The 14,076-nt window shown below is 32.8% G+C and overlaps 3 long non-coding RNA genes across 6 annotated transcripts; all 3 read right to left on the bottom strand.

Moving 5' to 3' along the window:
- Positions 1 to 728: 728 nt before the first annotated feature.
- LOC122037183 lies at positions 729 to 2,730 on the bottom strand. The gene is made up of 3 exons (XR_006127538.1): positions 2,324 to 2,730; positions 1,540 to 2,253; positions 729 to 1,461 (listed from the first exon to the last, which is right to left on the bottom strand). It is a non-coding gene; the product is annotated as an uncharacterized LOC122037183 (long non-coding RNA).
- Positions 2,731 to 2,857: 127 nt separating this feature from the next.
- LOC122037181 lies at positions 2,858 to 7,704 on the bottom strand. 2 transcript variants are annotated; one of them, XR_006127535.1, is made up of 7 exons: positions 6,895 to 7,694; positions 6,672 to 6,812; positions 6,280 to 6,333; positions 4,927 to 5,070; positions 4,635 to 4,805; positions 4,015 to 4,533; positions 2,858 to 3,376 (listed from the first exon to the last, which is right to left on the bottom strand). It is a non-coding gene; the product is annotated as an uncharacterized LOC122037181 (long non-coding RNA). The 2 variants fall into 2 exon arrangements; XR_006127536.1 differs by lacking the exon at positions 2,858 to 3,376 and having other exon boundaries at positions 3,646 to 4,533; positions 6,895 to 7,334; positions 7,631 to 7,704.
- A 203-nt stretch (positions 7,705 to 7,907) lies between these two features.
- Positions 7,908 to 14,076, bottom strand: LOC122037185. 3 transcript variants are annotated; one of them, XR_006127541.1, is made up of 10 exons: positions 13,906 to 14,076; positions 13,683 to 13,731; positions 12,959 to 13,076; positions 12,170 to 12,245; positions 12,032 to 12,092; positions 11,866 to 11,944; positions 11,511 to 11,776; positions 11,187 to 11,329; positions 8,092 to 8,165; positions 7,908 to 8,015 (listed from the first exon to the last, which is right to left on the bottom strand). It is a non-coding gene; the product is annotated as an uncharacterized LOC122037185 (long non-coding RNA). The 3 variants fall into 3 exon arrangements; XR_006127540.1 differs by having other exon boundaries at positions 11,866 to 12,092; XR_006127542.1 differs by having other exon boundaries at positions 11,187 to 11,295; positions 11,866 to 12,092.

Raw genomic sequence — 14,076 nt, 5'->3', positions numbered from 1 at the left:
TACAAAGCGGGAGGGACTCTCTTTGGGTCAAATGGATTCATCATCACTATCTCCGTTATGTGGATTTTTGGCATTGGAGGGGTAAGCGTTCAGATTCTCCTCTCATCAAATGTTTACTTCAGATTAGAGATGTTCTTCTACAGCGCACCACCTCAATTGGAGCAGCAAAGATGAAGCTCACAGAATGGTTTGTGGAAGGGGAAAACAGGACAACTTTGGCCTATGACTTCTTTAGGCCGAAAATGCCCAAAGTTCCCTGGTTTTCAGTGATTTGGAAGCCAAATTTAATGCCCAAACATCGATTCACAGCTTGGTTGCTTGCCCATGGAAAGTTAAGGACAACAGACACTTTGTCATACGTGCCAAACAAGATGTGTGCATTATGTCAACACCATGAAGAGTCCAATGGTCACATTTTCTTTGAATGTGCAGTTGCAAAATCTCTTCTTGATAGGGTTGTGAGATGGATGGACATCAAATTTGATTATCACTAGCATGACAAAATTACTTGATGTGTTTCATCGGCATTATGAAGGTAAAGGCCGGCAAGTCAAGGCCCGGTATCTTGCTGTATCTTCGATGATTTATCTTATATGGGAGGGCACGCAACCAATCACGTTTTGAGGGCATTGTTCCTTGTGTTGAGAGGATGTTTCACAAAGTCCAGATCCATGTCTGGCGCTTTGTAGACATCAAGTGATGTACTTTGTACTTTGTATGATTCTAGTTTTAGTAGTATAATACATTTACCTTCCCAAAAAAAAAAGGAAAAGATTTAAATTTTAAACTCTCTTTTAAAACCATGACTTCCACATAAGAAAAGATTTGAAAAACAAAATCCCCTTTATTTTATATGGCCGGCCACACCAAGCTTGGGCTCCAAGTTATGGCCGGCCAAAATCACTATGGCAACAATGCTCTACAGCTTCTTAGCCTTCTCTTGATCCTTGAATTGTGATTTAGTTGAAAGCATGGCTATTATTTGTTTGTGTTCATGGAAGGTTTGATTTTTCTACTGCATGTATACGTTTGTTCTGATGTTCTATTCTCAGTGTATTTGAAAGGATGAACCATGTTGGAAGCTTAAGAATGAAAACAACACCAAAGGTGAATTGTGGGTCAAAAAAATTATAAAAAATATTATAAAAAAACACTTAAGTCTCCCTTGACACAGAAGTACCAACATCAAGTCTTCAAACTGAAGGAAGCACTCAAAAGACCTTACCATCATAAATAGATTCTGAAAAAGAAAAAGAAAATAAAAAGAAAAACACAAGTGTAACTCCAAGTTAACATTGTAAAGGGGATTGGTCAAATAATTAGAAAATGTATTGATTAAACACTTGACTTACTGTTAATATGCGCAAAGCCCTCTTGTCCAATCTACGGGTGATAAGTTGTACATGAAGCTCTCCGCGTACTTCATGAAGTCCTTGGGATGTGGGTACCGACTCACCAATCCTTAAAGGACAATAGATAGTTTAGCACAGTTTAAGATAGACTATGCATTCTGAATAAAGAGACAAAGAAGAAACTCACTAAGTTCATATGCTTTTGCTGCATCATTCGCAGCAATATGAGCAAATATCTTCCTAATGTTGGGGAATGGTGGGTAGACCATTCCTTTGTCCAAGTTGTCCTACGTCATTAGGAGTTAAAGCTTTTGTTGTCCAATAAAAGATACCACAATTATTCTACTTTTCATAGTTTTGTGGAACATATGGAAAAGTAAATTTCAAAGTTGATTAAACATGTTCCCGATGGGTTTATGGTATATGGAACAAGTTTGAAATATTGATATACAAAAATAGAAATATAGTAATGGTGATTGCACTTGTGAACTTTCAGGCTGAACGTAAGCATGTCATCATTGTGCACACGGGCTGCTCCGAAGATCACCAGCCCAAGGCCAAATCTCGAGAAGATGTATGATTATTTGACCAGAAGAAAGTGAAACACCAAAGGTTAGTTTGTAACAAATAAAAATTTTAAACCTGTCCTGGCACAAGAACTTTTCCATCATATTCAATTGGATCAAATGGACTCCCACTAGCACCATGTGAATGAAAGCCAAATTCTTAACTACCAAAGTAAATTGTGAATATGAATTATGCAACTATTGCTGCAAAAAGATAGAGAAAACTTACCTTACTCCACGTATATGCCTCTTCTACACTACATTCTGATTGAGAGGTAGGGTTGGATTGAGCCAAAATCAATGCAAGGGAACTCGTGCATTGGATCTAATACTATCTGAATATAGTTAAATTGTAAAAATGCATTATGGTAAGGATTTGGTAGAGGTCTAGGTGTAGAAGCTAACCTCATTAAAATTAGCCATCGCTTCAACTACTTCCTTAGTAGAAAGTCCGCTTGAATTTGTACAAACTTCAGATAGCAAAAATTAGATAAAGTATAGTGTTGTAATATATACTTGTAGAAGAACTAAATAAAAACATGACCACTAGAGAAACCACTTTAAAAGAGTAAACCTGAGTTGGAGAAAGCATTCTTATCATCAACAATGATATAGCTTAAGAGTCACACATAGTAAGAGAGAAAATATACAAGTGCATAGTAAACATTTAGCCCATGAAACCACCTGCCAAGAAACCAGAATGGCACTTGAGGCAGCAATACCTTGATAACATCTACAAGATTATTGACAGGTTCATGATCATGTGCCCAAGGTTGCTTAAAATGTTGAAGGGAATCCTTGTGTGAGCTCATAATTAAGTCCCATAAAGGGTATCACAATGCAAACAATGAACAACAAAGTAAAACAATTAAAAGTTGTATGCTTGTAATAAGGAAAAGATTTAAAGAAGTATTCGTATAAACAGAACAAATATTTTAACTGAGATTAGTTAAAATACTCTTGAAACATGTACCTACATAGTGCAATAATTAAAGTCACATAAAATGTAACATGTACACTTAACACTAAGTAGCATAGCGAAATTATGGCAAACAGTAGATTTCTATCCAAACCACAAAATCGGAAAAATTATCTTCTACCCTCTTTTTAAAAAAGCAGAAGCCCACCTCATAAATAAAATCCTAATAGACATGATCTTCCTATATCTATTTCTCATATAATTATATGCATTACAAGATTTGTAATATGAAATACAAGGACGAAGCATAAGTAAATAGGAATTCATACTCCCAGAATGGCAAACTAAGATGTTCACAAGAAAATACACAAGTGAAAAAAAAATCAAAGTTAAAGTGTTAAACACATTCAATAGACCAAATAAACCAATTGAGATTAGGAGTAAAACCTCTCCAACACCAAGGAATAAGAAACTGTGTTCTACCAATGTTCCAACAACTATTTTTAAAACGCCAAAAAGCCGACAACAGAAATTGTGCCCTGAAATGAGAAAAAGCATATTGAATGATTCATAAACAAATTTAATATTGAACATGGTTAGTCAAGATTGGCTATGGTTGATTCAGTTAGCCCTTTAGCTAAGGTCGAATTAAATGCGGTGAATATGTCCAAAATAGTGAAGACATGAACATCTCTCTTGCAAGTGTGCAAATAAGACATCACCAATCTGATTAATTTTTTAATGGATTTCCTCCCGTGTCCAACAAAATCTACCTTATCTATACCAGTTTCTTTGAATGTCAAGCTTCTTTTACCTTCAATACATTCTTCCTTGAATAATTAATTTCTTGGAGGTGACACTTGACCGGGTAAGAATTTATATAGATCCAACTCAGAAGTTTGGTATTAGTCCAACCAAGATTGAAAATTATCAATGTTGAAATTTCACTCAGGAAGTTCTCTTCATTATCTATGCCATGATTTGCAAAGAAATATTGCATTTAATATCTACAAGTATAGTTCATTTGAAGGAGAAATACAAAATAACATCGAACAGTGATGATGTATGCTTTAGAATGCCCTATAACTAACAGCTTTCAACAATAATAACAAGAAATCTTGATAAGTTGGAATCATGAATAATCTAACAAAACAAAATAAGGTGGTATCAGACTTACAATTTTCCTTATCAAAGTGCAAATGTGGCTCTTTGAATGAATTAGATAGACCTGATCCTTTATTTAATCAAGTTCTTAACACCATCCAAATTATTTGCTTCAGCTGACACATGTTGAGTTCCAGCATTGCCAGAAGAAATAGGAGTCTGGCCCAGAAATTCATTTTGTTCAATATTACTACTGCTCCCAAACTGAATGGATATCTGTTTTATCTAAATTCTCTTTGATGTTTGACACCTTCCAAAATTCAGTAAATTTTGATTGGATATCAAATGACATTGTTTTACCAACCCCAAAGTCTTTAGTAAAATCAGAGGGCAAGTGTATCCTCGGGCTAGTTCTTGGAACAATCGCAGGTGCCATATCTGCTTTGTTAGTCTGAAGGTCAGATGTAGACTGAAATTTTGATAAACTTCTTTTTACAAAGGAAGAAACAGATGGTGGTGCTGTCAGAGGTGCTATCGTGCTAGCACATGCCCCAATTATTTGAGGGGCACCTGGCTGGAGCAATGACTGTTGCTTTAGATATAAAGCAGTACAGAAAAGAGAAATATTCATATCTCATACTTTTCCAAACACGTGAAATGAAAAATGCAATATAAACTATTCAAATAGCCTACCTGATAATGATTTTGTCTCTTTAGAATTTGTTTCAAAACTCTGTAATATTGATAACCTCCTCATACTAGACTTTATGTTATCAGCTGGCATAGATGGATTACCATCTGATGTAGACTTTGGCCTGAATAATCATTTAATCTAGGACTAGCAATTGCATATGGTTCAATGCACTGCATTTCATAATATCAACTAGTATTAAACTTTATATTTACAGATTTAGTGACAATTTAATGTTTTCTCAAGAAGCAAAAATATATTTTTAAGGCTAATAGAATGAGTTAGAACACGCACAGAGAGGTCCACAACCCATATGCCAACACAACTTTGATTGTATGAACATCCAAGAAGCTTTCCCTCGTTAACATCCATATCTGATAGTCTAGACCATCCCACATCTACATTATCATGGCATAGTATTGGTTCCCAAGAAAATACCTGGAAAAAATTGGTATTAACACTGTGAGCAGTGTCATTAAAAAATGAAGCAATTGAGTGTACCTCCATTAACACTATAGAAGTTTTCACAAAGTTCGTATATTGATTGGTGGAACAAAAATGACCAAATCAAAGTGAGAGCAAAAAACAAAGAATACAGCGATAACTAACATCGTGTTCTATGAAGATCATAGTTCAACTTAGACAAGAGAAATGCTCATTTTCCTGCTTGACTCTATCAAAGTGAAGAAGAGATAAATAGCATACTTGTTTTAAAAACAAAAAGAATTCTAGTGAAAAAGTAATAACATGTGAGACGAATTCCTGCAATCACATGTGATGTCAGCAAGTTATGTTATGTCATCTTAACTTTAACAATTGCCATTCTCTATCAACATTAAAAAAAACATCAGCAAACTATTTTTTTTTAAAACTAGTATAGGTGATGTAAAATCACCTAAACTCCCAAAATGGAAATCTACATGATGTTAAAAAGTTGCTAATTGTTTTTTAAAAATCAGTCATAAATGGATCAACATCAGTCATGTTTTCATATTTATGCCTTACTATGTGATTTCTGGCTTTTATTCTAATATTTGTTTGAGAACGTGTCACATTTATGTTGGATTTTATTTCTGGATTTCTGGTCGAGTCTAATATTTATTATCAGCCCCAAATTGTATAAATCTTAGAGGCAATTAGAAGAACCAAACTACCAAGTTTCATGCTTTGAGATCTACAAGGAGGTGATCAAGATCAAATTTAGTTGACAACTCTTACACTGAGCCCATGAGCTTTATTTTGTAAAGTATTCATGAACCTTTGGCATTGCAAGGGAAAAATAGATGAATTAAAGCAACGAAATAATTGAACCCTTTTTGCAAATGTTCTAATCCATAAACTTTATGAAAAATGCCAAGCAATGACCAAAGAACTTTTCAACTTCATCCATCAACTTAAAGCAAAAACCCCAGCATGTTGGAAGATGCCTAGAAAAATCATCATATTCAAAAAAGTTTGTCTTGAAAAAGATAGCATAAAGAACAATAGGCAGTGAATTGAAAATAAATGAAGTAATAATAGTTTGTTAGATGGTAAATTCTATGAACAGAATAAAGAGTTGATAGTAATGCATATAACAATAGTTATTTAGATATTTGAGGGTATAAATTGAGAAGGCAAGTTCTTTAGAAAGAATAATATTGGCACCTCGAGCAATTTGATTAAAGTGTGATAGACAAGTTTCCTGGTGTCACTTGTAATCTGTTACAAAGTAATCATCATAAGAGAATGAACAAACAAATTTACAAAAAAAAGAGTTACTCTATAACAAAGCAAAGCATAAAGAGACATGACCAAAGAAAAGCATTTTTCACATATATTATAGATCTTATAACTGAAAGAAGAATAAATAGGAGTAACACTTTTTACCCATGACAATGCAATATATCATATCAAAGATGAACAGAAATACAGTTCATCCAGATTTAACATAATGGATTCCAAATGAACTTATCCATTAAGAGAATCAAATTCAGTTTTTATTAACACAAAAATGCTAGAAATTATAAAAGATTGGATAATGAGTTTGAATCTCATACTTTCCGGTCAAAATTTCCCAGATCCTTCAACAAATTAGGTGTTTTGCATTAACATCCTCATGAGGAAGTGAATCATATCTAGATTCGGAAAAAGAGAATCCAATACTCTCACTAATTTCTTGGGATTTGTTGCAACACACCCTGACAATTGTCAAGTAAGTAACCATAGTGATGAATTAAATAAATCCAACAAAAAGATAATGTTGCATAATTCATATTTTACCTCATATGCATTCTTTTCACACTTAGCATCCAAAGGACTCAAAAGAGTAAGCTTGGCATTGGAGGAAACCTTTAATGTCTCATAAAGCAAAACTTAAGATTCTCATTGTCATAACAATTATTATTTGAAAAGTCAAAAATTTAAACTGAGCCTACAAGTTTATGTAAGACTCCAATAAGTCTAACAGTACACTTTCCTGATTGTAGATTACAGCCCAAACTCTTTGCAAAAATTAATTAAATTCTATAACCAACACTTACTTTGAAGAGAGGATTTGTGAGAATTACAAGCGGTAAAAAGATTCCAATAGCACCTCTAGCTTTATATGTGCAATTCGAAAGTCTTCAACTACAGATACCATCCATGAAATGCCTTCATCGGAAACCTTGGGATGTCATGATTTTGTAGAGCTTGAACATCAACAAAGCATCTTGTAACAGCTTATACAAATTTTAAAATAAAAACAAATCAAATTTCTTACTCAATCAAAATAAATCCTTGACCATGCTAGCATCAATGTTATAATGATTGATTTTACGACATATTCTAGATCATTACAAGAATGAAAATTTTGTAGATTGTACTACTTTACAATTGTTATATGGAGTTAATAGAATGAAACATGCTACACAGAATGACAACCTTGATGTATCACTTATGTTCCTATATGAAAGCACACCATATAGGTAGGCTAGACAACTAAACATAATAATGACAAGAAAGAGGGATTCATTACTTTCTAGCAGTTCCTTCGAAACACTGCTCTTTATTTGAGAGACAGTTCCACCTTTACACATGATCCCAATCTTCCTTTCAATTTTCTCTAAACTCATTTCACAATCAAAGAAATTAAGAACCAAATCAGAAATAGAGTATTAGCAAACAAATATACCCAAAAGATTTATTGAATAATTATTCTACATTAATTTTTTTCCTACTTTGCAATCTAATTCCATGTAAAAGAAAACAAGAGATCTTTAATTCCAAAAAAAATAGAATTGGAGTTTTGTTGAGACAAATTACCTCAACATCTTCCAATCTCAACAAAATCCTTGAATTGTCCCACCCCATCTGTTGTTTTCATACATGGCTTTGCAGTAGTACTTTTCGTAGCAGGGGGGCTTAAAAGATATTCAATTAAATTGAAATTCATTAGTTGGATATGAAAATCACCTTACAAATAATATTAGCACTCACCAATGTTTGGGTAAGTTTCTCCCCACTAAGCATGCTAGCAGTAAACAACCTTATGAATGAGCTATCAAAGTGCCCTATAAAATGTCATATGAAGCAACAAAACTTAGAAATCTATAGAATGACTAATGAGTTATCTATTGCAATCATTTTATGTTGTTGAAACTCCAACAAAAAGCAGGACAAAAGTAGTTATGGCTAGACAATACAAACCTATATGCAATCATTTTAAAAATATGTGTCATACAACTTTAGAGCTTCACCTAATTTAATCAATAGCAAATAGGAAACAAGTTATATCACTTCATTCAATGAAAAGGTAAGGAGAAAACCAATCTTTGTTTCAACATAGACCCGCGATGAGGAGATCTAGTCAGTGACCTAAGTTAGTACTTTTTTCCATATCTTTTCATAGAATTCATGAATTCCTCTAGTAACTCTGCACATTACTAAATACAAGGAGAAAACCAGTCTATCAGAAGTTTACATAAATTAGGAGAAATAAAACATATGCTTCCAAACATTACTTTTGGTCGGTAGCCCTTTTTCGCCTCAACCCAATATAAAATTCATCATTAAAGTAAATGTTCGTTGTTGTTTCCCAATAAAACTCTAAACTCCAATAAACAACTTGTCCATATGATAACTTCATCGTTATCAACAAGGACAAGAAAACCCCACTTAAATCCAACAAGCACTATGCCAACATTATTCCATCTCCATTAGTGATTTGAGCTAGCAAGTATTGCCCAAGAAAGATTTCCCTCAACTAAATACAAGTAACATATGAACTTCAAGTAACCCAAGGCAAAGATTGAGGACAATATTACAAAATCAAAGCTAGATTCAATGAACAATCTCAGGCAAACCAAAAAAACTCCTCAACATAGCAGAATCACAATCAGAATTAAAATTTATGTATCCCTAATATAACAAGAACATCAAAAGAAGCCACATACACAAACCAATATTCAAATCCAACGATTCATAAGCCACATACAAGGGCAATCAAAACTCTTATAGCAACATAGCTCAAATCATTAAAGAATCCTAGACGCCCCCAGGGCATAGCGCAGACGGTGGGCACATGGCATCTCTGGCGTAATGGTCAGGGGTCGATTCTCAGGAACTGACGACCTGGGATTTACCCCACCATGCGCCTATGGTCTATGTACCTGCATGTACCTCCCTCCATATCCGTGGGGCCGGCAGTAGGGGGCCGCTAAGGTAACGGATCTGCCTTTTTTTTTATTAAAGAATCCCAGACAACAAAATTTGGCTCCAACTTATAAATAACAAAATTTATTATTGATGCTACCCACAAGTTCAAGACACATAAAAAATCAAGTTAGATTTTATAGTAGAAGCCTATAAAAATGATCGTTATTATAAACACAAAAAGAATTATCACTGCTCAAAATCATGACATTGGGATGATTTATTTATAGGAATAATTAGGATTATAATTTAGAAAGTCAGCCAATTAATTCCGGTTACCACTACGAGAATTGTATTATCTGAATGGTATCAAAAAAAAAAAAATAATGATTACAATGCATCTAATCATGTGCTAACGAGCACAAAAAGTTGGGGATGGATTCGATCATAAGAGAAATACTTAGAGATAAATACTAAAAACAATAAAAAGAGAAAAAAATCACAAGAAAGAGAACATGCATTCAAGTCAACCAATAATATCTAAAATATATTTGGGCCCAAAAATTCTCTCAAAGATCTTAGGATTGTTTAGTAAAACTACAAGACCACTAAAAATATTTTTTTTATTAGTAAAAAGAAAGAAGATCAATTTAAAAATGTGTCATGCAAAGGAATTACTCACAAATAACTTCAACCAATCTAAAAATTGTATAGAGACCATTCTGAATAGATCTATAATCTTGGGAAAAAAATTGTCACAGAAAACATAAGGAAAACAATCAATAAACAAAATTAAAACTTATACATGTAAAATTGACTATTGCAATTATAGCTTTAATCAATTATTTCTTTCTTGGTACAAAAGAATGCATTAAACCTATGATTTGCATGCAATAAGTCTGTTACCTAGTGCATACAGGATATTCTATTGAAAATTTTAGCACTCACTACAAGCATAAAGTATAAAAAATACGAATAAAGGGATGAAAGTTTACTTACCTTTTTTGTAACCTCTACAAGCTTACTAAGAGAATGAGAGGGAAAAGTTGAGCAATTACTCTTAAAAACAAGCCATTAACACAAAATAATGGAAGAGAAGAGGAAGAAGGGAACTGTGGATAAGAAGCACTCACTACAAAGGTGGGAAGAGTAAGGTGGCTAAGAAAAAAAATTGTTATAATTTGCGAGAGGGAGAAACTCTACTATGACAATTATTTTGGTATCAAAAAGATTAATATATTTAAAGTTTTGTTAAAGTTCTTTTTAGTTTTACTAGTTTAGAGTAAGTTTATAAAGAGTCGTCGCTTAATGTAATGATATTTTTCTATCAATAAAATAATAATTTAATCTCTAATATTTGTGTATGATATTTGTGAGATGTTATTTTGTTCTTTATCAATTTTGTCCATTTTTTGTGGAATTTGGCTATATCAGGTTGATCAAATTGTTATATAAATCAATCTTCATTGTGTGCATACTAAGCTAGAAGCTAACTTGATGTTTTAACAACTATCTTATTAGCACTTATTTTCTATGTCAGATTAAGTTCTTGGGTTGCATGAGTTGACAATGTAGGCATGTTAACGTATGTAAGAGACAAATATTGGAGGTTAAACTTGACCCTTTTGTTTGTGTTATAGTGCTAAGTTAGAATTCTTTAGTATGTTAAAAAATTGTGAGGGATTCATGAAAGTCCTTACATTTTAGGCTAGATTGAACTTATTATTGGGCCTTAACAAGGTTAGTGATTCAATTAGATAAATACTCTTCCTCAATTTCTACTCATCTTATTTTTGAAGATATATATGCAATCAACAGACATCATATATAATAACAGTTAGTCTTTATAATAAATCATTTATCATTTTATAATGGTTTATATGCAAGACATAAGATATTTATATCCAAGAACCAACCAAGACATTCAACAATAATGATACCTCCTCTAGATTTGATGCTTGTACAACTATCTTGGAATGTCGCTACCACTTGCACTTTGTCACTACTTCTCCATTTTGGATGTTGTCTCCATTTTGGATGTTGTCACCACTAGATAAATTTGTCTCTTTTTACACAGCTCAAGCTTTGTAATAAGTAGTGGTTAGCTAACATTAAGATGGCAAGAAAGTAGAACGTCCAAAATTTGATGGAACCCAACACAACTTTTTTTGTAGATGAACATTTGATAGAAGAAAAAAAAGGTAAATAAAATAATATTGGATAAAGTAAAGTGCAAATTGCATGGAGAGAGCATATGAGAATACCAGTTAAAGCAAAAAATTCTGGACGTCACGAACTGTAACTTGGTTAACCTGAAGCTTGTATGTTTCTTTTTACTAATATGTATACCCTTGTAGATTCTCTCCACCTAAAAAAAAGTTAACAGATGTCCAAGTACCAACATCAAAATAACTTTAATACTATGATATATATATAACACTCCTCGAATGCATATCTCATGTATTCATCTCTTGATATCTTGGACCAGAAGAGGTCATCTTGTGAATCCTTGGAATTTGTTGTTGTATCTCTGGCAACAAATATCTCTAGTGAAGACTAGAAATTACCTTATAAAGCACAAGAAAATACCAAATATGTGGGGGGAGCAAAAATAAATACCTTGCTGGCCAACAAGAATAATGGCTACTAGGACCATTGGAAGAATTCCAGAATTCTTAGGCATAATAAGTGCATCTCTCTCGTCATAAATAAAACAAAATAGGTTGTCTATCATAAATAAAACTTTAAACATAAAAACTCAATGGTACCCATGATGGATACTTACAGGTCACTAATGTAATCCTCTTCTCGTCAGCGAATATGATTTTATTGTAAACAATATGGATCTGCAAAATTGTAAAACACAAAGTTGCATTACAAAAAAAAAAAACTAAATAAGTTCAAAGCCTAAAGATACTCTTACATATAATGCATGATGAGCCACCTAATGCAGGAGCATTCCATACAGCTTTTAGAAGAAGGTTGCACAACTTAGACGCCTGAAATATAACCGTGGACTAAAGAAAATACGAAGAACTAAAACAGCTAAAATTAAGCTGATAGATATTTTGGATTAAAGAAGAATCATGCTTTTAGAAAGCAAAACCTTACACATATTTCTGCTTCGGTGTTTGTCCTTACACTATTCTTAGGAATTCCAAGTGTTTGGCCTAGCCTTTGTGGCTCAAGAAAAAAAGAATTAAAAGTTTCAAATGGTTCCTCAACTCTATATATCAAACATCATCAAACCCTTTTAGGATGAGTAGAACCATGATGAAGGCAATGAAAGAAAAGTAAAAACAAAGATTATCATATTAAAACTAGTAGCCTGCCAATAACTTTGTGTACATTGTGTAAAAAACATAAATTACACAAAGATGCAAAAAAAAACTAAACAACAATTGGAAAAAGGATAAATCTGCATACATATGCATGTTTAGCAAATCCTTAAATTTATTTTTTGCAAAAGAGCAAAGAATATGCAAGCATGATTAGCATGATAACAGCATAAATATACAATAGGCTTGTGTATTGAATATAAGTTGCATGTATAACCAAATTCCAGTCAGCTGATTACCAAATAGTTTTCTTTTACCATTTCAATGACTCCATTCACTATCTAGTGTAGCTCATGTGTTAAAAAAAAAGATTAGAAAGCATGGTTATTCTCTAGATGAAAACTAACTCATTGACAATGATGCGAATGTAACACCTTTTTGTTCTGAGCATAATTGTCTTTCCATGTTCCACTTTGGAAAGCATTATCTAAATGGAGCATATCAGCCTTGCAACCAGGTGAATGCATCTTATTCAATTTCAAAGCCTTGCACCTTCAAAAATATAAACAATGAAAAAATTGAATTATTGATAATGTGCCTGAGGACACTATGTTGTTTTCAAATAATGTTGTTGTACAATCCTACTCACAGGGTTCAAGCAATCCATATTAAAATCTATAATAGTTTGCACAAAAAAAGGATTATTTGCAATATCATAAAAAGAAAAAATATTTTGTGTAGGAAGATTGTTTAAAAATTATTATGGCGAAAAATCAATTCAATGTCCCAACTTTCACAATACATCATCTGGTGGTTCCAATAAAAACTATGTATAATTCATATATTTCCGAGATAGGCAAAAGTGAAACACTAGAAGAAACTCAAAATAGCAATGTTTTGTAGCCACTTACAATATACTACTTGTTAGAATTAACTAATAACATACAGATCTTTTTAGTTTTCAAATATTACACTTTTAGTTTCATCAAGTCTATAAGATCTATAAAAACATGCAATATAAACAACAATATATATTCTTGATGCTCAATAGACATAATAAACCAAACAAGATCTGACAAAGAGATGACAGTATAAAAAATTATCAAAAATAAAAATTTGAGAAGGAAACATTCATAATCTTGAATGATAAAATGGAACCTTGAGCTATTTGTGAACGACACTTCTCCTTGGTAGACTCTTGATATGGCTGATAAGTGGTAAAAGTAACCCATATCAAACAAAGAATGGTCACATTGAAGGATCCAATACAGTAAACAAACAAAATGCAAACAGGATAGATGTTCCATGTTGTGGAGGATAAAACAGAATTTAGGTCAACATGAAACTTAGAACATTGCACGAATTTAATGAGGATACATACTTTAGAAGATTTACTGCAATGTCTGATTTCAGGTTAAGTAACAATTGCCTCTATTGCTCTCAAAGTAGATGCTCCTGCAATTATTCAAGATAGGAAATTGGAAGAGGAAGGAAATCTATGGACAGTCCAAACAAAATCAAGAGCTGTCTGGAGAAAGCCACTAGCTGCCAA

The sequence above is a fragment of the Zingiber officinale genome, unplaced genomic scaffold (genome assembly GCF_018446385.1).
Source record: "Zingiber officinale cultivar Zhangliang unplaced genomic scaffold, Zo_v1.1 ctg242, whole genome shotgun sequence".
NCBI lineage: Eukaryota > Viridiplantae > Streptophyta > Magnoliopsida > Zingiberales > Zingiberaceae > Zingiber > Zingiber officinale.
Note: the sequence above shows the minus strand (reverse complement) of the source record. Positions and strands in the feature narration are given on the sequence as shown.